Raw genomic sequence first — 23,543 nt, 5'->3', positions numbered from 1 at the left:
CTAAGGAAAGAGATCTGGTGTCAGATGTGAAACTGCATCTACTCAAGTACTTTTTCTTCAAATACAATTTTTAAAAAATATTTTGAACACTTAATTCCAATAGTCAAGTGTCTTACTTTTCTTTTACCACAAGTAGGTTCTTTCAATTTTACACTGGAAATCAAAGGGAAATGTCATCTATTTTACATCTAATTTACTTAGAATGTCAAGCTTGTAGTTAAGCAGATTACTACCGGTGCTTTAAAAGCAAGATTCCTCATGGTGGCACATACAGTGGCCCTAAGCTGTAGTGAGAAAAGCAGCCTATTAACGGAATTTTCACTCCTGACGAGTTTCTCTGTAAAGGTCACTCAACGCCAAGTCAGTCCTCTGATTCGGGCTTCAGATCAGAATGCCTAAGTATAAATCTTGCTTTCATCATTTAGTGAATCAGTTATTTTGTAAATTGCAGGATCTCTCCGGCCTAGTTCCTCCATTTGTAAAATGAGAACACGGTTGTTTTAAAATTTAATTGACTTTAATAGATATAAAGTGTTTAGCATAGTGCCTGGAACATAGCAAGTGTCACATTATGACAATGACCATCTGTGAAATGGAAATAGGTATTCTTATCTTGTAAAGCTGTGTTGAAGAATAAATTATGAGAAAGCATCTTATATATGATAAATGCCATGAAAAGAAGAGCTGTTTTCACAACTACACAACAGATGCAGTGTTTACTAACAGTAAGAGTTGATAATACAGCCAAACTGGAGTAGGCAGGAGTTTATTTTCCTCTTCCAAGTTACTTTTCACTAGTATTATAACTATTCACAGTAAAACCCTTCCTTCTATAAAAGAAACTTCATTTTCTTTCTGGAAGTAGCAATAAACTATGTATGTCTTTTCGTTTCTTGATCAGACAACTAAAAAAAATAAAAGTGGAGTCCAGAAATAGGAAATGCCACCCAAGAAAGAATATTTCAGTTCTTACCTCTTGCCTTTATTATAAAAATTATACGTACATTTGATTATATGTACATATGATTATACTCTACAATCAAGTATCTGTTAATGCTTCCAAAATAGAGCCAAAAATCAGCACATATTTCATCACTTCATACCAGTGGAGAACCTTCTGTAGTAGTAGTGTAAAAATGTAAGACAAGTAGAGGACAGTTCTATGTTCTCTTTCACCTCCTACAACTGTCCTACGAACTTTTTAAAAAATCTCCTTTTCTTCCTTATATGGATGAATCAACATGAGTTCACATTTTGTTCTCTCCATATGCCCTTGATTATGTCTTACTCATAGTTGTCTTTCCAGTGTCTTGTACCGCTGATGAATAAATGAGTGGCTCCAAAACCATGTTTCTGTCAGAGACTAGAGCTGTGAATCACAGCCATATATAACCAGTCAGAGAAGTGACAACAGTCAAGTTCATCAGGATTTTCTTCAGTCATAAAGTTTGGCCCATTATAGGAAATTTGTAAACAAAGGAAATAAGAAAGAATGGGAATCACCCATGGTTCTCTCATGTAATTTTCTGGCTTTCAAAATTACATCTTTGCTCAGGACCAGAGACAAATGTTGGGTCTTTCTCTAACAAATCATTTCTTTCTCATTCTTCTATTCTTGTTGCTTCTCCACTTTTCTTTCCACATGCTCCTAATACAACATTGTATGGTCCTGGGCTTGTATAGTGCTCCAGCTTTCTGGAGTAACCTCCCTAAACACACCTGTCACTTCTGCAAACACTGATTTTGGGGTAATAAAAGATATTTCAAATTGAGTGAGTTAATCTCTTTAAACATTGCAGGGAAAGGTGGGCAAAGCAGAGCCAAGCACAGGCTGGGAGAAGCTGACATGCCCATCATACCAGTCCCCCATAATGCCGCATCCTAGCATATTTTTAAAGTATCTATAAAATGATTTTTGCTTTTCATTCAAATACTACCTTCCCATCTTAACCAGTATTTGGATATCCATTCTTTGTAAGCCTGTACTAATATTTAATCACTATTAAGACAACACAACAAAAAGTTAATAATGGTTATTTCTAAGTAATAAGTTTAAGGTAGTTTGTATTTTTTGCTTCCTTCTATTTTGATTTTTCTCTATTAAATTAATATTAGTTACATTAACACTTAAAATTAAAGTAGATTAAAAGAATTCAGCAAATATTTATTGTGGGCTTGCCATGTGGTGTAAATAATGTGTTGTGCATCATGATGAATAAAAACAAAGAAAATCCAACATGGATGTTCCTCAAAGAACTTGGGAGTCCCGTCAATGAGAGAAAATATGCATACAATTAAGTATACTACATGAGTATAAAGTCATGAGTACAATAAAGAGACTATTCCATCACGGGGAAAGTACAACATGGGGAATACAGTCAATAATATTTTATTAACTATATGGTGTCAGGTGGGTACTAGACTTATGGTGGGGATCACTTCTTAAGTTATATAAATGTGCAATCACTATGTTGTACACCTGAAACGAATATAATATTAAATGTCAACAGTAATTGAAAAATTTAAAAAATTGTAAAGAAATCAGTAAATTATAAACCCTCCCCCAAAAGAGACTCTTCCAGTTGGGGGAGGACCGGTAGTCAGGGACTGCTTAGAGGAGAGAGCCGTACTACATGTTGTACCAGTTCCAGGCTTAGCCTTTAAAAGAACAGCAGCTTCCACCTGGGGCTCTTGAAGCCCAGAGGCACCATGTAGGAAGTGGGACTACCCTGTGGGAGAGACCCCATGGAAAGCCCTGGCACTACATGGAGAGGGCAAGGACAGGTGAGCCCAGCTTTCCAGTAGAGACACATAAGAAGGCCCAGGTGAGTCCTTCCCAATCTTCTGATTCACAAAACTGTCAACAAACAAAACTGTTGTATCAAGTCATTAAGTTTGGGGGTGGTGTGCTATGCATCAATAGATAACAGAAGAGTTCAAAATCTACCTATTGGGAAGCAATGCAGAGTTGTGCATTAAGAACATCAACGTATTCGCAATGTGTAAGATAGACTGTAGAAGACACGTGGTGGCAGGAAACCCAGGAAACTAGAACTAGTGAAGTCTGAACTAGAGGTAACAGTTAAGTAGAGGGAGGAAAAAGATCCAAGATACTGACCACAGAATTAGATTCGATGGAATTTTTTATGTAATTGGCCATCAGGACAAGAGAAAGAAAGGAGTCAAAGGTAACCTAGATGTTGAGATCAGGTGACTGGAGGATGGTGGTACTATTAAGAAAGAACAAGGCAGGTGATGAGTTCAGAATAAGAAAATGCAATGAGTGTTAATTTTAATACATAGACAAAAATGAAAGAACTAAGGCAAAATAGCATCCATAATTAATCACAGATATAATTATGCAAACAATCTAGAGTTTAAGCAGAGTTTAAAAGAGCTCTAAATATCCTGTTACCAGTGTCCTATAATAGGAAAGGTTTTAAACCAAAAATTAAATTCACAATCTTCAGTGGGTGGCTAACGAGTTTAACACATAACATTAAGATTTTTCCTTAATTGCCAACTGAATACGGGTTCAGAACCAGGATAGTTAAGTGAGCACATCCTGATGAACAAGGGGGAAATTCAATGTCTTCAATTGTTTTTTTATAGTTGAATCCTCTGTGAACTTAGGACACCATGCCCCTTCTATCCGAATACTGCCGATAGGTTCTACCCTCTGACATATTTTCACATAGCACTGAGTTTGTTTTTTTAAACCACAAATCTCATCAAGGTAGGAACCAAATCCTTACCATGGCTTACAAAATGCTGCCTCATATGACCCTTGCTGACACGGCTGAGTCCGACCTCAGACCTCTCCCCCTCGCCCCCATTCACCATTCTGCAGTGATAAGGGCTGTTTTTAGTACAGGCCATCCTCCTTCCTTCCACTTCCAGCTGTTTTCTCTGGCTGGACTACTCTTCACTGCCTCTCTTTGACCAAATGAATTCTATCATCCCTCACTTCATCTTAAATGTCACTTCCCCAGAGAAAAACCTTTGCTGACTATTCCCAGCGTTCATTCACACATCTCTCACGGCTTCAAAGCACTTAACACAATAATCTACAATTACTTAAGAAGCTGTGCTTCATATCCATCTTCTCTGCTAGACAAGTTCCAAGGAGGTGAGACCCTGCATCTTACTCATTCCCACAGCCCCAGGACACGGAACACTGACCGGCACAAAGCAAATACTCCACAAGAACTTCTTGAATGAATTATCATTCACAGGTTTTGCAAGAGAATTAGGAACTGGAACCAAACTGAGTTCGAGTCCCAGCTCTGATTCCTACAAGCTTGGCGATTAGGTAAGCATTTCCTTCCTTTTAAAAGTAATTTTTTAAAAAAAACCCCACGGCATGAGATTGAGCTACTATACAGAAAATGCTCAGAACAACAGCGGGCACACAGTATCGTGTTTTGTCCCATGAGTATTAACAATGAAGATAAAACAACATGGTCAGGTGTGACATTAGTTACGCGTGTAAAAATCTTAACACAGCCTGGACGACAGGACACACACGCAGCAAACTCGGGTTCTCTCGTCTCCCTGACACCTCACCTTGCGTTTCTGCACAGAGGCTGCCAGGCTCGTTTTATTGGCTGCTGAGCGCCTCCGGGAGAACAGCGCAAAGCCTCGGGCTTACCGGGCGGTCCGCGGCGGGACCCGGCTCTGCGGCCGCATTTCCCCAAGTCGACCCCCCCCGCCCCCCCACAACGAATGCCTCCCACGAAACCCCAACGCGGCAGGGCCGATGCTCAGCGGTCTCCCTCCAGGCGGGGCCCTAACGCCTGCCGGCGGGGTCTGTCTGCTCCCCGCACTCGCACTCCGCGCGGGGCCGCCCCCACCGCCGCGGGCGCCGCTCACCACGCCTCCGAGTCATTCACGGCGTCCCGGCCGCCTTAGAGCAGAACCGGCCCGAGAAACCACCGGGACCCGCCGGCCCTCCGCGCGCCTTTTCACCACGGAGCGGCCCAAAGTTTTCGACACTCGCTGCACGCCGTGCTCCGCCGCATCCCACGCGGGAACAGCGCTCTCGGTCGCCGCCCGGCGCCGCAGGCACAGCTACCAGGACGCCCCTCTCCGTGCGGCCGAGGGCGGACACACTTGGCCGTCCTCACGAGCGCTGGGCAGCAATCGCCGCTTTCTGGAGCGGACACTCCCGCGCGGAGCCGGGAGGCTGTGGGGCCGCGGCCCGTCGGCGCCCGAGGCCGGGGGCGCCGGCGTCCAGAGTCACAGGGCATCGCCCCCCGCGCCCCGGGCCGCGCTGCGCTTCGCGGACACCGCCTCCCGCGCGGTGCCGCCCAGGAAACTCGGTCTCTCGGCGCTCTCGCACCCGCACAGCCGGCCGAAGAACCGGCCCGCGAAACTTCCCGAAGTGGCGGGAGCGGCGGAGGGTCCGCCGGCCGCCCGCGCCTTTGTCGCTCCCGCCTCACCGCCGGCCCCGCCGCTCGGGCCGCCCGGCGCGCGGCGGCGCCCCGCGCGGCCACAGAACCAGTCGCGTCGCGGCCGCCGTCGGGCCAGGCCCGAAGCCCGGGGCTCTGCGCCCCCGTCGCCCCTCACGCCGAGGCCCCCGCCCCCACCCCCGGGCTAATGGAGGCACCGGGCGGAGACGCCACTCGCCTCACGGAGCCTGCCGAAGAGCTAGGCGCGCACCACGGCCGACACTTACTCGCCACTCAACTCGCCCGCTCGCGGGGCGAGCTCGGCGGCCTCTGTCACGCGAGCTTTTGGTCACCAGGATCGAACGCCGAGATCGCCGCCGCCGCCGCCGAGGCCGCCGCTGCACTCCTTCCGGCCCCGCCGCGGCGTCAGCTCGCGCCTGCGCACAGCGCCCCCTCCCGACTACTGACAGGAAGAACCATAGAGGCCGGCGGGGGCTGGGGAGGAGGGGCTCGGGGGACGACCACAGAGAGGCCCGCGGGGCGGCTGCTGTAGCCCGCTCCCCGCCCACGGAGTCTCGACTCCGCCTGGAGGCCAGAGGACCAATGGAACTGAGACTCCCTCAACACCTCGACTTGAAAAGGGCATGGGGGGCAGGTGGCCGTGGAAATCCACCGGACGTGCACCTACTTGCACCCGTTGCCTTTGGCAATTCATTCATTCAACGCAGTTTTTTCGGAGGGCTTCCCGTGGGCCAAGCACTGTTCCAGGCATTGGGGATACAACGGTATGGAGGGCGCCGTTCTCAGGAAGCTTACGTTTTAGCAAGTCAATAAGTAACTCGTGAACTGATTAACCAACTAACTAAAACACGGGCTCAGGCAGGAAGTGTTCAGAAAAAAAATGTAGGAAAAATAAAGCAGAGAAAGGGATAGTGAGGGGGATAATAGTGTGGCCAGGGAAAGCATCTTCTCAAGAGGGGGCATTGAGCGGACACTGAATGAAGTTGGGGGGTGAGCTATGGTGACACCCCGAGGGAGAACACTGCACGCAGACGGCGTGGGGAGGGCAAACGCCCCAAGATGGGAATGTGCCGCGTCAGGAAAACGCACTGCTGTGAAGTGAGAGCGACGCACAGCAGTAGGGAAGGGAGTTGGCGAGGTGTTCCGGGGGCAAATCATTGAAGGTCTTAACAAGGAGTTGGGATTTTATTCTGAGTATGACGGGAAGCTACTAGAGAGTTGGGGGCAGGGGTGTGGCGGTATCTGCTTATCACTGTGGTGGCAGCTTGGAGGATAGACTATGAAAAGGTAAGATCAGAAGCAGGAAAGCCCGTTAGGAAGCTATTGCAGGCGTCTAAACAATAAGTGATGGTGACGTGGACTAGTATGGTCAGGGAGGAGGTGGTGAGAAACGATCAGATTAAGATTGTTTTTAAAGGAGAGCAGAGATTTGGAGGTGGATTGGATGTGGCGTGAAAGGAAGGAGTCAAGGATAACTACAAGGTTTTTGGCTTGTGCAACTGGGTGGTTCCATTCACAAATATGAGGAGTCATCAGGAGGAACAGATTTGGGTTAGAATAAGGAGAAGGGAACATGTTTTGAAGATATTAAATTGCCAACTGATCTCAATAGGCGATTACAGCCATGCATAGCGTAAGGGGGGGGAAATACGTTCTGAGAAATGTGTCTTTAGGCAGTTATCCTTGTGTGACTATCATAGCGTGCACTTGCACACCTAGGTGGTCCAGCCTACTGCACACCTAGGCTGTAGGGTACAGCCTATTTGCTCCTGGGCTACACACCTGTACAGCACGTTACTGTACTGAATACTGTAAGCAATTGTGACACGATGGTAAGGATATACATATCTAAACATAGAAAAGGTACAGTAAAAATATGGTATATAAGACAAAACAAATGGTTCCCCCGTGTAGGGCACTTACCATGAATGGAGCTGGCAGGACTGGCAGTTGCTCTGGGTGAGTCAGTGAGTGAGTGGGGAGTGAACGTGAAAGCCCAGGATGTTACTGTACCCGGCGGAGACTTTATAAACACTGGGCACTTAGGCTACGCTTAATTTATAAAAATAGTTTTCTTTCTTAGTAATAAATTAATCTCAGGGTACTGTAACTTTTTTACTTTATAAACATTTTAGTGTTTTTTTTAGCTTTTTGACTTCTAATAACAGCTTAAAACACAAACACATTGTGCAGCTATACAAGAATATTTTCTTTCTTTATATCCTATTCTATAAGCTGTTTTCTATTAAAAAATTTTGTTTCTAAACTTCTTTGTTAAAAACTAAGACACAAACACACATTAGCCTAGGTCCCCACAGGCTCAGGGCCGTCCGTGTCACTGTCCCTGCCTCCATCTCATCCCACTGGAAGGTCTTCAGGGGCCGTAACACACATGGAGCTGTCACCTCCTGTGAGGATGCCTTCTTCTTTTTGAGGAGGTGTCACTTTTTTCAGAAATACGTCCCTCCCTAGTGGTTTGCTTCACGTTTCTTTTTTCATCATAGATTTGCTTGTATGCAGGTAATGAATGTACCATGAACATTCCTCTTTATTAATAAAAACCTTCCTGTACTGGGGTCCATGTCTTCAAACCTTTTAAGGAGCTTGTTGAGATCAGCAAAAGCTTCTGCCAAAGCCTTCACTCTGAATTTTCTTAGGGGTTCTTCTTCTTTGTCTTCTGCAGTTTCCTTTTCTCTTGCCTCTTCTTTAAGAGCTATGCATTCCTGTTCCATTTCCAACAGCTCACTAGTCAGCTCCTCAGGAAGCGCCTCTAAGCCCCTCCGTGCCACCCGCATCCACACCCAGGTGAAACTCCTGCCGTTTCAGCCATAGCCTCGGTGATATTTGCAACCTCCTGCTCCTTGGCAAATCCCTTGAAGTCATGGGCTATGATGTCACTAGGTAATAGGACTTTTTCAGCTCCATTATAATCTTGTGGGACTGCCATCGTACATGTAGTCATTGTCATGTGGCACATGATTGTAGCTGTATGAGTCTGTAGTTGCAGAAAGACATGAGAATTCAGAGGCTAGTGATTAGAGTGAGGAGTCACTGCGCTATAAATAATATATAAAGCCAGGGATTGGCTAACGTATACCTAAGGAATGGGTACAGATAGAAGAGAGAGGACAGCTGAGGATGGCGCCCAGGGTCACTTCAAGATTTAGAATCCAGAGGAGGATGCTAAGAAGGAAAGGCCAGCGAAGGAGGAGAAAACCAGAAGAAAGTGGTATCCCAGAGGCCAAGAAAAGAAAGTGTTCCAAGACGAAAGGAGTTATCCGTAGTGCCAAATGCTGTTCAGAGAGTCAATACGATGGAATTGAGTCACTGTGAAACAAGGAGGGACATCAGCTGAGAGTGAAGTCGGAGAGAGGGTCTCGGAGGTTTGCGAAGTGAAGAGTAGGGAGTGAAATGACAGCGGAATGCAGCAGGTTTGATGGCCCTGGAGTTCTGTGATCATAAATATCAAGTGAGTGTAGTCACACAGCAGCCTAGCCGTCAGTCCCCTCTAGTCTTTCCTTAGGGAAAGATGACTCTGCGGGATTGTCCCTCATTGGGGTTGAGTTTATGTTATCCTAAGTCTCCATGTTTGGTCCTTGTAAGCAGGGTCTGCAGTCAAAGACGAGTAAGTTTCCTCATGGGAGGGACGACTTAAGCCAGACGGGATCCCCTTAGGACCCCCATGAGTTAATGTAAAGTTAGGAGGTAGCTGTGCCCCTCCTCTTCTGAGAAGCTGCTGACGCATGCCTCAACTATTGTCCTGCACCCTCAAGTGTAAAGGACCCATTAGGGCGATAAAATCTCGCTCTTCCTGCTTGGCTCATGGGATAGTTTCACCTTGTGAAACTTGCTCCCCCAGGGATTGTATTTACCACACCATGGTCATTTGGGGATGGCATGCACCGGTTGCTATGGGACAATTATGGGAATTGGAAAAATGTTTGTCATGTGGTGTAAGAGTTTCACAGATCCTGCCCCTAAATCATGTGATTTCTATTGTAAAAAATTAACAAATACCCATGGTGACCCGATTCGGGGCTCTAGTCTGGCGGGGTTCCAGTCTCTTGAGGCTGTGAGTCCCTTGGTCCTCTGTGATTTAACTGTATATGAGTCTCTGTCTCTTTATTATAGTTTAACCCTCGCCGCCTCCCACGGCTTGTGTTGTGCAGGTCGCAACAAGTGAGGACAAGCAGTAAGACTCTGGGTCTTTCTCCAGCGACCTGCTTAGATGAAGGGAAAGAAAGGAGCTGTAGAGATAGGAGGGCATCAAAGAGAGGAGAGCCTGAGTAGAGATTTTGGAAATGGTGCAGTTGCTGGTAAGATGAAGCCTCGGGTGGGTGTGACTGAGAGTGGGTGGCTGACGTACAGAGGAGGTCGAGATCATTGAAGGAAAGGGATCATGAAACCAAGAGGCCTGGGTGCAGATAGATTGTTTAAAAGAATATCAAACCCTTAAGAAACATATCTGAAATGGAGGTGGGGATAAAACAGTTCCTAAAATCTTTAATGAATGAGAAGGAATGACCAGCAGGCCAGCAGATAGTGGCACAGAAAGAGGGTGGTATAGTCTGAGGGCACATGTTTCGGAAGGTTCAGTTAATTATTGTTGTTTTTGATTCGCTGACCCTGCTCCATCTTATCAAGATGCCACAAATGAGCCCATATCTGTCCTCTCACAGAACAACAAAGCCACAGAGCTGAAAAGGAAACAGCCTTTCCCAAACCTCAGACATTTGAGAAGTCCCCCCACAAATCCACTTATTAGTAATATTAGTAATATTTTTATTAATATTTTTCTGTAGACTGATTCACTTTTCTTTAAAATATATTTATTTTAAAGGAAAACTTTATTTCACTACTGTAAATAGAAAACGTCTCACTTCCATAAGCTGAAAGTAACTATAAAAATAGATTCCATGAAATAAGACAATGTTAAATTATTTTAAATGTATAATTAAACAAACCAATGAACTACAAGTAAAAATTTAATCCAATCAAGGTGTGAAATGTATAACTGAAAATAAGCTTCTTTAAGAGAAGAATGGCATCATTTATAAATGGATCAGTCAGAAGTAAAGAGATATTCGCTCCATGTTGTTAACTTAAGGGAAAAATGCAGTTCTGTGTCAATAATTCTTTTTTTTCTTTCTTTTTCTTTTTTTTTTTGCTTTTAATGTTAACCAGCATCAAGAATCAAAAAGGATAAATGATATCCCCTGCAGACAGACCTCGTGTCAACAAGTGATGTTTTGCTGTTTTCCTGGGAAGAAGCATGGAAATTCCATCTACAGAAATCTCTCATCTCTACGGCTATACCTCTGTACCATTATGGCCAAAGGTGTGAAACATACATGAGCACTCTGAGCCTTCCAGAGAGCTGTGGTATAATCCATACACCTCTGTGAGTCACTACCACACTGCTTCCTTCCTTTCATTTTCTGGTTACAATTAGTATAACGTGGCTACGACCTGCAAAATCATTTATAACAGTAGAAGACTGTTTTCCCAATTTCAGCATCATCATTTTGTTTCCAAGAGCTTATGTATTGTATTACCATCAGCTTTATCTAGATGAAGGGGTGCTAGTCTGGCCATGGAGAAAATTATTCCTGAACCGTCTGCTTTCAGAAGTAGTAATTTCCTGCCATTCTGGCCCATTGCTTTTTTTGTTTTTAAATCAATGTTATTGCCGTATAATTTATATGCAATACAATGCACCCAATTTAAGTGTACATTTCTGTGAGTTTTGACAGATTTACATGCCCATACAACCACTACCACAATCAAGATAAAGATCGTTTCCATCACCCCCAAATATCCCCTTGTGCGCCCTCCTTGCTAGTCGATCCACCACCTTCATCCCTGGTGCTAGGCAACCACTTATCTGTTTTCTGTCATTTTAGATTAAAATTGCTTTTTTCTGTAGTTTCAGATAAATGATATCATAAAGCATGTACTCTTGTGTTTACTATCTTAGCCATTTTAAATATATTAAAATACATTCATAATGTTGTGCAGTCATCATCACCATCCATCTCCGTGACTCTTCCTTTTGCAAAACTGAAATTCTATACCCATTAAAAAATAACACTGCATTCCCCTTTCCCCCCAGCCCCGGGCACCTACCATTGTACTTTCTGTTTCTATGAATCTGACTACTCTAGGGACCTCATGTAAGTGGAATCATACAGTGTTTATCCTTTTGTGACTGGCTTATTTCACTCAGCAGATTGTCCTCTAGGTTCATTCATGTTGTAACATAGGCCAGTCTTCTTCCTTTTCAAGGCTGAATAATATTTCATTGAATGGATAGACCACACTTTGCTTATTCTTTCATCTGTTGATGGACACTTGGGTCACTTTTATGCTTTAGCTATTGTGAACAGTGCTGCTTTCAGTTCTTTTGGGTATCTACCCAGAAGTGGAATTGCTGAATCATATGGTAATTCTATTTTTAATTTTTGAGGAACCTCCATACTGTTTTCTACCATTTGATATTACTACCAACTGTACACAGAGATTTCTTCATATCCTTGCCAAAACTTGTTACTTTCTGGATATACAAGAGGTGGCATCTCATTTTTTTGAAGATTTTATTGGGGAAGGGGAATAGGACTTTATTGGGGAACAGTGTGTACTTCCAGGACTTTTTTCCAAGTCAAGTTGTTGTCCTTTCAATCTTAGTTGTGGAGGGCACAGCTCAGCTCCAGGTCCAGTTGCCATTTAACCAGCAGGGGGCACAGCCCACCATCCCTTGTGGGAGTCGAACCGGCAACCTTGTGGTTGAGAGGATGCGCTCCAACCAACAGCCATCCAGGAGCTCAGTGGCAGCTCAGCTCAAGGTGCCGTGTTCAATCCTAGTTGCAGGGGGCGCTGCCCACCATCCCTTGTGGGACTCGAGGAATCGAACTGGCAGCCTTGTGGTTGAGAGCCCACTGGCCCATGTGGGAATCGAACCTGCAGCCTTCGGAGTTAGGAGCGTGGAGCTCTAACCACCTGAGCCACCGGGCAGTCCCCTCTCATTGTATTTTTTATTTACATTTCCCTAATGATTAATGATCTCAGTATCTTTTCATGTGTTTATTGGCCATTGGTATATTTTCTTTGGAAAAATGTCTTTTTAATCTTTTGGCCATTTTTGAATGGAGTAGTGTATTTTGTTGTTGTTGAGTTTTAGGAATTCTCTATATATTATGATATGAATCCCTTATCAGATATACGATTTCCAAACATTTTCTCTCATTCTGTGGATTACTTTTTTATTCTGTTAAAATTGTTTTTGATACACAAATTTTAAAAAAATTTCATGAAGTTCAATGTATCTTTTTGTTGTTGTTGTTGCTTGTGCCTTTGGTATCATAGCCAAGAAATCATTGCCAAATCCAACATTATAAGTTTTTTGCTCTATGTTTTCTTCTAAGAATTTTATAGTTTTGGATCTTACATTTAGGTCTTTGATCCATTTTGAGTTGCTGTTGTTTATGGAGTTAGATAAGGGTCCCACTTCATTTTTTTGCATGTGGATATCCATTTTTCCTCGCACCATTTGTTGAAAGGCTGTCCATTCCCCCCATTTAATGGTTTTGGCACCCTATATTTGGCAACCATATTTGACCATATATCCAACGGTTTATTTCTGGACTTCTTATTCTATTCCATTAGTCTACATGTCTGTCTATATGCCAATACCATGCTGCTTTGGTTAATGTAGCTTTGTAGTAAGTTTTGAAATCAGGAAGCTTTTCCTCCTGAAAAGCTTTGTCTTTCTTTCTCAAGATTGCTTTAGCTATTTGGGGTCCCTTGAGATTCCATATGAATTTTAGGATGGGTTTTTCTATTTCTATAAAAAAAATCATTGGGATCTTGATAGGGATTACATTGAGTCTGTATATTGCTTTGGATAGTACTGACATCTCAACAGTATTAAGTCTTCTAATCCATGAACACAAATGTTTTTCATTCTCCTGTTTATATCTTTTTTCAGCAGTTTTGTAGTTTTCATTGTACAAGTTCTTCTCAGTATATGTTTTTCAGATTCCTCTATGTTGTACTGGTGAGTAGTATTCCATTGACTTGCATTGTTTGGTGACTTCCATGGGCAAATTCTCCCAATGTGGCCAATTTCAACCACCAACGTGATGTCAACTGTCTTGCAAAATTCTTTAAAATGCAAAAGCTGTCTCTTGCAATACCATATCAGCTGGTAAGACAGGAGGTATTTTGGAATCTCCTATTCCACTTGAGTTTAAATTATTCCTGCTATTCGAGGCTTTGTTTCTGACACACTAGGGGAGACCCTAGTAACTTCTCCCTCCATCCTCGATACCCCACCCCAATCCGCAGCTGGCCCTCAATTCTAGAGTGTTGGTTCAGTCTCCATGACTGTTCAGTACTTCAGAGGCTTTCTGGAGGAATGAGGCTGCCACTGCCTGACGTGCACATCTGCTATTGAACACAGCCAGCCCTGAGGCACCCCTCTGCTCCTCCCATGCACTACAGAGAAACTGTCCCCGACAGTGAGGGCTGAGGCCACCGCAACTCATGGGCTCTCAGGACTCTCAGGGTCACTGAGCAAGGCCTTATGTTTTCTTGGTCAGCTCTCTTTCACATTTCCCACCTCATCTTTTCTAGCCCATCATGTGACCTTATTTTCCATTACATGAGGAAAATTATATATTACCTAACTCACATGAACTGAAAGGCTAAGTTGGCATATCCTTTATAGACTCCCTCAAATTTTTTTTTCTTTTTGTTTCCCCTTCTTCCGCCTCCCCCCGCCCTCCCTGCACTCCGGTTCAAGCCGTTGTTTCTCAGTCTGGTTGTGAAGGACACAGCTCCCTGGCCCATGCTGGTCTTATGAGCTCATGCTGCACTCCCCCCGGCTGAGGCAGTTGGTTGCAGGTCTTCTGCTCACAGCAGCTCATGGCAGCTCTCCCCAGCTGCAGGGTGCTCACGAGGGCTGATGGCCACTCATGGCAGCCCACAGTAGCCCACAGCAGCTCATGCCGAGCTCCAGCTGCTCACTGTAGCCCAGCTCTAGCTTAGCTGTAGAGGGTGCAGTTCACTGTCCCATGTGGGAAACGAACCAGCGACCTCGGCATTAGCATGGCACTCCAACCACCTGAGCCACCAGGTCAGCCCAAATTTTCATCTCCAAACCTACCCACAGATTTCTAGATGGGCCACTATCACTCCCTACCCTTGTGATTTGAGAAGGTGCCTCTCCTTCTATTTGAGACTGACCCTCTACCATCCCTTTGGATTCCATCTCCTCTCTTTTCTATAGGGTGCTTTTCGTATCACCTACCCTCTCTCTCTCCTGAATATTCCAAACTTCCCTTAGTTGGGTTTTTCCCTCAACATAGTCATACTTTGAACTATTTCCCTTCTACACACACACTTCATCCATTCTGGACCCCACTCTAGCTATTATTCTATATCCCAACCTCCCTTCGCAGTACATCTTCATAAAAACATGGTCCCTGCTTGTTGCTTTCACTTCTCCAATCTCCACTTGCTTCTTAGCCCCAGAAAGCTGGTCTGCCCTCACTAAACCTGAAGTCTTCTTAGGTATTGCAGCGAACCACTAAGCCAGTGGTGTGTTGGAGCAGGTCAAGCCCATTGTGTATAATTCTTCCCAACTCTATGTTCAGAGACGTCACATTGGTAGGTTGATGTAGGCCATGGTGGGCTCATTTATGCCATAGATATCAACAAATGCTATACACCTGAACTCTCCCCTCCCCACCCCCAGAGAGCCAGTTGTAAAACTTTCTCTAGCCATTAAATCAGTGGCCTCCACTGCAAAGCAATGACTTTCCTCCCAACCATTTGTCTGACTTGTAGATTTTTCTTTCACTTGCCACTTGAAAATGTCTGATCCATTTTCCTGCTTTGTGTGAATTTTTCCATTCGGGCTTCATGTCAGGCTTGCTCCAACCCTACCATAACCTTCTTGGTCCTCATCATTAGTGAAGTAGAATTTCTGGGGCTAAGATCATTAAAATGGTCTCAACTCCTAGATGTGAAATTCAAGAACTACCTATTGCAACTAGGTAAAATTTACAATTTCATTTGATGGTAAGGAATGTGTTATTGATGAGACATTGATGGTTGAGACACTAAAAGCTATACATGACTAAAATTAAGTATGATTTCTGCTTAAGTATTGCAACTATTACCTATCATGACTCTTTGGGTTGACTGGGCTCAGCTGGGCAGTTGTCCTGCTCTGAATGTGACCTGGGGCTGCATTCTCTGAGCTGAAACGGTTAAGATGGCTCATTTGCTTGGCTCACAATTGGCGCTGGCTGATGGCTGGAAGCTCAGCTGGAGCTGTGAACCAGAGAGCCTTGGTTCTTCTCCCTACGGCGTCTCCATGTGGGCGGGGATTCTTAAAAACAAAAAGCTGCATTCCATGATAGAGCACCCCAAGAGCAAGCATTCAAAGAGAGAAGCAGCAGAAGCTTCCAGTCCTAAGGCCTTAGTTTGGAATTCTCAGAACAATACTTCTACTGCATTTTATTGGTCGGGGGAGGCAGGGGGAGTGGAGTTCAAGTGTTCCAACGTCCTGACATTGTCCTGGGAACAGATAAAACTATAAATGTATAGTATGTTCTAATAATTCAATGACGTATGTTGTAATTTCATGGGTAGCAACTAAAGAATAATACAATTATATATAACTAATGTTAATAGAGGGGAACTAGAATAATTAAAATACTCAATTCAAACTTAATGCAATAAAATTTGAAATAATAAAAGCAGGCCAAAAAAGTCCATATTTGAAAATGCAGTAGCATATTACTAAATAACTCAAGTGAAATCAAGTAATATTTAGAACAGAATGATAATAAAAACCACTTCATGTCAACATTTGTGGAACACAACAGAAGTACATCATGACAACTGTTTAGTTTAAACACATATATTAGGGGAAAGAAAAGTCTGACTATTGAACTCAAGAAGCAAACTCAAAGCAACAAAAAGAAAAAAAATAATAAAGATAAGGTCAACTCAGGAATCAATCAAATATTAGGGGGGAAAAAAGAGATTCTTTGAATCTTTGATTTCTTGAATGCAATTAATAAGATGCATTTACTTCTGATCAAGAAAATAAGAGTTAAAGTTCAAATAAACTACAGGCCTATAAGTCGTATGTACTTTTTTCCTTATATAGAAGAATATAATCGATAACGTATGACAATAAACTTGAACATTTATAGGACATGGGATCTTGGTTTGTGTTCTTCCCAAAGACGCTGAGACAAGGCCTGAAGAGCAAATGATACTTTAGGGATGTGACCTTAAGTGGTCCTCAGTGGGGAGTGGAAAATGATGCAGGAAAGGAAGCGAATCCAGCGTGTTATGAAGCCAGTTTCCCCTGGAGCTTTATCGCATCAGAGACTTGAGAGACATGCAGAACATGTCTTAAAGTTAGCCCACCCAAGGGATGAGGGTGCTGGAGTTTTTAATCACTGACTCACCATCTGTCTTTGCTTGGCGGCTGATTCCAGGGGCCTCTTGCCTCTCGTACCTCTGGCTTGCCCCGTGCATGGTCCAAGCATGCTCCAGCAGCCAGCAAAAAGAGCTCTGAGGCCTAGCGTTGCAGGTGTGTACAGTAAGCAGCCTTTGGAGTATAAGTGAAGGCCAAGGTATGACAAAGTGAGGCACAGACAGCTTCTCTTCCAGGTCACTTGATTTCCCTTCATCTACTTGTGCCCTGTTCACTCCGTCCTGCCACTGATTCTTCAAAGTGGTGGCTGCTCATGATTTCTAAAAAATAGTCTTAAAACAGGATTACTGGGGTAAGCTACAATGCTGCTACAGCAATTGGTCCTTCGATTTGTTCTGCACTTGACATGTGGCCTCCTTCTTCCACCCAATCCCTTATCTTCAATGTAGATCTGTTGATCTACATTGATTGCTGGGTAGGGTGACATTCACCTCAGAAGTCTGAGCCCCTGGTTACCATGTCCTTTCTCCTTGCCCTTTCCTGGTTATCACTAGGCACAGAAGCCCTAAGACGTCATTCAGTGAATCCCTGGAGTCCCAGACATACTCTTTTCTGCTCCCAACATATGTCAGCCAATGTGGCTCCTGTGACCATCAAAGTCTATTATCCCCACCAATGGAGTAACTCCTTTCTCTGCCTGTTGGTCTATTGGCACAAGGAGCGCCAAATGACCAGGTGGCAGTCAGAGCTTTTGGTTAAGTGAATCCTTACTGTGAGCCCTGGTGTAAACATTTCCACTCCCCATCTCCCAGGAACATTCTTTTCTGGCAGACTGCTCTGCCTCCATCAATCAAATAGTCTTCTTTTGTCCCTAACAGTGCAGGACAAGGCTTCACATTTGAAATCAGCCTAAGAATCAGCTACCCAAATGGACACTCAGGCCAGTCCTATTGGAATCAACATACATTCCAAAGAACATACATGTGCAGGGATATGAAGGCTTTCTGAGCAGCAACTGATGCAGTGTGCTTTGGTTTTTTTGTTTCTGTTTTAATCTAAGGGATTGGACTAAGTGAGTACTATTGCCACTGGGCTCCAAATGACCATGATTCTGTGATTCTCTGTTGCTATGGTGATGAGAGTAAATGATTGCAATGCCCAGCATGTTCCGTTGCTAAGGTAATTATAGGCACCTTCACCCTCTCTCTCAGGGCCCGCTTTATCACAGATATTAGCCATGGGATAAAATGAGCTTGGGGCTTCAGGTGCCAAGAGAAAACAGGGAAAATCAGCACCATGGAAGGTTTTGGAAGAAGTGAAAAACTCCACTTGCTGGCTGACCTGGTGGCCTGATTCGTGGTGACAGCCAGCAACATGGATGGCGTGTCTTCAGAAAGCTAGTTCCAGGGTAGGAATCAGTGACTTCCATTTCACAGGGGCCTGGCTGTATCATGCCAGCAGCCACTGGCAAGCCCAAAAGCACTGAGTGTTCCAGGTGTCAGAACCTTTCAGACTTACGGTGCCAGGGGGGAAGGGGAATGGGGAACGAGTAAAAGGAGCATGAGGGAAGTTTCTGAGATGATGGACAACTGTATATCCTGATTGGGTTTTAGTTACGTGGGTGTAGTGCTTGTCAAAACTCACCAAATTGCACACACGTTTTGTTCATTCACATAAAACATAAATTTTCTCTCAGTAAAATGAATAAATAAAATGGACAGGGAGAAACAGCCTTGGAGAACCACAGAACAGCCCTCGAGTGTGTCTAAACGTTCCTTTCTGAGGTGTAGAGATAGGTTAGCACTGGCTACAGTGTGTGTTGCCTGCTTTTGAAGGCAGGGCATGATGTCTGGGCTCAAGTCTGGCGAGCACATTGTCCACCCCTGCTCTGGCCTCTGAGGATGATCACGTCACCGTCCTTCTCCCTCAGTCCCCAGGGAGTCTTGTCATTCTTTGTTGCCCTCCTCCCTCGCTCCTGAGTCAGGAGGGCACAGTGTGAGAGTATGAGTTAGGGAAGCAGGGTTCTGGTTCCATCTGGTCACTAACCCACTGAGCATCGGCTAAACTCTCAGGCCTGCAGTTTCCCCAGGTGCAAAAGGGGCTAGTGAAGCTCAGGGTTACCATGAGGGGATAAAGCACACGGGAGGTAAGCTGTCCAAAGCAGAGTGGGAGCTCTGCAGGGGAGGAGACTGGAGGCAGCCGATGACTGACAAGGGCCTCCGTGGCTTCCATTTTGGGGGCAGTCAAGAAACAAACCACGTGGAGGCATTTCAGAAAAGCTGATCGCGTCAAATTCCAGCTTTGTCTCCTACATCTTAAGCATTCTGTGCCTGTGCTCTCTGTGCCTCGGTTTACGCATCTGTAAAATGAGAATAACAGGAATAAAAACTCGGAGAGAGGAGGGCAGTGGAGAAGCTAATGTAAGTGTTGAAGACACTGGAATGTCCCACTACCTGGGTTTATGGATTGTTGCATTGTGGCATTATTGGACATATTTTTCTGCTGTCTCTTGTTTCCTATAATTTGGTAGGTAGATCCAGAGACTTGCTCAGACCCAGGGTGTTGTTGTTTTGTTTTGTTTTGTGTTGTTCAAGATCTCTCATAGGTGATGTTGTGTATAACCCCATAGACGAACAGAATGTTTGGTTTGCTTATTTTTTAAAAAAGATGTCAGCAATCATTGGCGATCACTGCTCAAGGATTCAGTAGGGATTGCAAAATGATAAATATTATAATTCTATTAATTCTTAATTTATTAATTGCCCCTTTTCAGTTATTTGGTTACCCAAGGGTATATTTAGATAAGAAAGATACAATAAATGTTTTATTTTTTTCCCCCTCTATTTATACCTGCTTTCAAAATAATTACTTAATTTGCTACTATCTTCCAAAGGCAATTAATGCATTTTTTGTGACTGTATTGTCAAATACTTAGACTTTTGCCAGTCTGATAGAAGTGAGAAATGGTCTCCCCTGGTATGTCTCCTATAATGAATAAGATTGAGCAACTTTTCATATATTTAAGAGAATTCACTTTTCTTTTTCGGTGAACTGTATGTTCAAATCTAGTGCCCATGTTTATATAGGATTTTTTGTCTTTTTCTTCTCTAATTTTAGGAGCATTTTCTATATTACGAATAGTAACCCTTTGTCTGTGATACACATCACAAATATTTTCCCCACTGAGTCATTTACCTTTTTACTCTGGTCATGGTATTTTATGCTATCTAAATGTTTTCCACTTTTATTCAGTCAAATTTATTAATCTTTCCCACTATCGTGTCTGAATTTCAAGTCATGGGAAAGTTTTCACCATTGCCAGTTATAGAGGAATTTCCCCACGTTCTCTTCTAATACATGTATGGCTTCATTTTTCATTTTACATTTAAATCTGTGATTCATTTGAAATTGTTGGGTGTATGGTATGAGGAATGAATCTAATTTTATCTGTTTCCCTAGGCTGACCAGTTATCCCAGCGTCACATATTAAGTCTTTTCTCCCCCTCACTGGCTTGAGACGCGGTCTTTACTGTGCACTTACTGGTTTTGCATCTGCAATTGGTCCTGTTTCTGGATTTTCTCCCTTCTGTCTATGAATAGACATAGTGTCTCGTTTTAATGACGGAGGCTGCTCATATAGTCAAGTATATTGGAATCTGGCTGTCTTTCAAGCATTATCTAGCTATTGTTACTTGTTTTTTTCCAAACTGTAATCAACTTTTTAATTTCAGAGGAAGAGAACTCATGATATATTTCTTGAGATCATGTTAAGTTTAACCTAGGGAGGATGGACATATTAATGAAATTAAGTCTTCCTAAGAACGGGACATGTCTTTTCATTTATTCAAGTTTCCCTTTTTGTCTTTCAAAAGTTGTTTTTTACAGTTTTTATATGCATTTTAGACATTTTAAGATCATGCTTAAGTATTTTACTCTTTATCATAAATAGGGTCATGTTCTTTGATTACATCTTTATTCTTCCATTGTATCTTTTAAATGCCTTTTGTTTATATAGAGTTTTGCATGTTGATTTTATAAACTTCTTTTACAAAATTCTTATTTTTGTAGTTTTCCCATTGATTCTTTTGTGTATTCTAGAAATATAATCATATAATCTGAAATGGCATAGTTTTATCTCTTTCTTTCTTTGCTCTAATTTGCTTTCTTCTGTTTCATTGCAGTGGAATAACTCCAACACAGTGTTAAAGAGTGATAGAAAAAGTGGCCTTACTTTAATGGGAAAGCTTCTAGTATTTTCTCATTAAGTAGGATCCTGACTTTTGGGATGAAATATATATACTTTATCATGTTAAAGAAGTATCCATTAATTCTTATTTTATACAGCAGTTTTAAAAGTCACGAGTGGGTGTTTATTTTTATTATGTTTCTTGTGCTTCTGAAAATGGTCATACAATTTTTCTCCTTATTCCCATTAATGTGATATATTAATGACTTTCCCAGCATTGAACCACACTTACAATGCTGATGGCAACTCCACTTGATTACAATGTTTTACTTTAAAAATAAGATTCTACTTGCATATTTTATTTCAGATTTTTAATATTCCATAAGCAAAGTTGGTCCGCAGGTTTCCTTTTGCTGTGTAATCTTTCTCACGATATTCTATAGACATTATATTTGAATACCCAATTCTGTCTCAGAACTTTCACTATTCTCACCATAACTGATGCTACCAGGATTATTGCAGTAGCCTTCTAACTCAGCGGTCAGTCAGTATACCACAGCGTGCAGGCCAAATGATCTGTTCATATCATTTGCACATTTTGATATGAGTTGTTTATCTTTTGCTTATTGCAATGTAGGCAGCAGTCATATATTCTGATACTAATCACTTGATTAGTTGTTTTTCAGTCTTTTATTTTTCTCTTTGCCTTTCAGTTTTGGAGGTTTCTATTAAGATAGTCTCAAGCTCAGAGATTCTTTCCAACTGAATAGTTGTGTTCAGTCTATTAATAAGCTCATAAAAGGCATTCTCTGTTACAGTGTGTTGGAGTGGGTTGTGGGCCTGGGGTAACGTGTCCGCGACTCTGGGAGCTGGAAGATGCGTGGAGCTGAAGGAGTCGATACACCAGCTTCACTACCGGACGCAGCCAGCCTCATCAGATACAGCCGGCAGCCCCCCTCATATAATGGCCGGGTTCTTTTTATACTATGCCGAGACAAAAGTGGCTCACAACCAAGGTGCTTACATAAGAGGATATACAAACAGCAACATCTTCAGAACGGACAGCACCTGCGCAAGATTCCATCTCCTGTGACCAGCGGGTCGCCGGGTCAGGGCCACCAGATGGCTGAGGAGGAGGCCTGGCCAATTCTATTTTCCATACACAGTGTTTTTGATCTCTAGTATTTCTTTTTGATTCTTTCTGAGAATTTTCCATCTCTCTCCTTACACTGTTCATCTGTTCTTGCATGTTATCTGCTTTTCCCATTAAAGCCCTCAGCATATCAATAGTTTTAACAATTCCTGGCCTAGTAATTCCAACATTCCTGCCATATCTGACTCTCATTCTGATGCTTGTTCAGTCTCATCAACGTTTGTTTTTTGCCTTTTAGTATGCCTTGTAATTTTTTGTTGAAAGGTGGATACAGTAAGTCCTCACTTAATGTAGTCGATAGGTTCTTCGACTTTAAGCAAAATGACTATGATGAAACCAGTTTTAGGCTAATTTATATAAACGAGAGTTAAGTTCCTGCAGCATCTCATCAACATTACACATAAATGACCTTGAATGAAACAATGTTATTCAAGGACCTGCTTGTACTGGGTAGAAAAAACACTGCTGTGAATGAACCTTTAGTAATGTAGTGGGAAGACGTGGGGTAAGGGGTAGCATTTATAGCCCAATGATTAGGTCCCAGTCTTTTAATGAGCCTGTGTGCCCCTGAACTGTGAGCCTCACAAGTGCTTCTCAGCCCCGCCCCCAGTGGGACAGTATAGTTAGAGTAGGATAGAGCTGGGTATTTCCCTTCTTCCCTGTGGAAGGCTCGAGCCAGCTGGAGATGGATGTTTCCCTTCCCCATGTCAGTTAGGCTCTGATAAAAGCCCAGCAGATTAGGCTCTGGTTAACCAGTTTCTCCTGAGGGCAGACCTTGTTAAGAAAAACAGAATCCTTTGGTGTATTTCACAATGGTTACTTTCCCATCCATCTGCAGGAAGCATGAGGGGATTTTTGTCTCCTGGTTGAGCTCCAGGAGGTAAAACTCACAAAAGTGTGGGGGCCTCCCTGCACATTTTGACTCTCACACTTGTCCACACTGGGCTTCCAGAAATTCATCAATTACAGTCCATGGTTTCTTACCCCAAATTAGTCCACGTGGATGTTTCTGCTCTGGTAAGTTGTGATTCTCTGGATCTGCCTGTTTGTCTCCAATTTAGGGGGCAGTGGCTTGCCGTGTGACCTCACTTCTCTGATCGTTCTAAGAAGAGTTGTTGATTTTTCAGTACATTCAACTTTTAGTTCGTTGTGTGGATAGAGTGGCAACTTCTAAGCTCCTTACATCTGCTGTGTATTTTTTGGTATACAGCTGACTAGTTGGGATTTTGGATAAGTGAGAATACAGTAGCCTTGGGGAGAATGAATCCACATCTGGAGATGCCAAAGGAAACACTACTGTTAACAGAAGACAGTACAGGCTGTAGAAGATGGAAGGCA

At 43.3% G+C, this 23,543-nt stretch overlaps 1 protein-coding gene across 7 annotated transcripts in view; it reads right to left on the bottom strand.

Moving 5' to 3' along the window:
* The window catches only part of RNF216 (ring finger protein 216), a 141,459-nt gene that overhangs the window by 112,252 nt on the left and 5,664 nt on the right, over positions 1–23,543 (bottom strand). Inside the window, exon 1 of one of the 7 annotated variants that reach the window (XM_081035531.1) lies at positions 5,678–5,967. The exons of 3 other annotated variants lie outside the window; for them this stretch is intronic. The gene's annotated coding sequence lies outside the window, so the exon portion shown is untranslated. Of the gene's footprint in view, positions 1–4,566; positions 4,687–4,872; positions 4,986–5,677; positions 5,968–23,543 lie in introns of those variants that run through there. 3 more of the 7 variants (XM_081035536.1, XM_081035535.1, XM_081035534.1) reach the window with 3 other exon arrangements.

Source organism: Rhinolophus hipposideros, assembly GCF_964194185.1.
Source record: "Rhinolophus hipposideros genome assembly, chromosome: 23".
Lineage (NCBI taxonomy): Eukaryota > Metazoa > Chordata > Mammalia > Chiroptera > Rhinolophidae > Rhinolophus > Rhinolophus hipposideros.
Note: the sequence above shows the minus strand (reverse complement) of the source record. Positions and strands in the feature narration are given on the sequence as shown.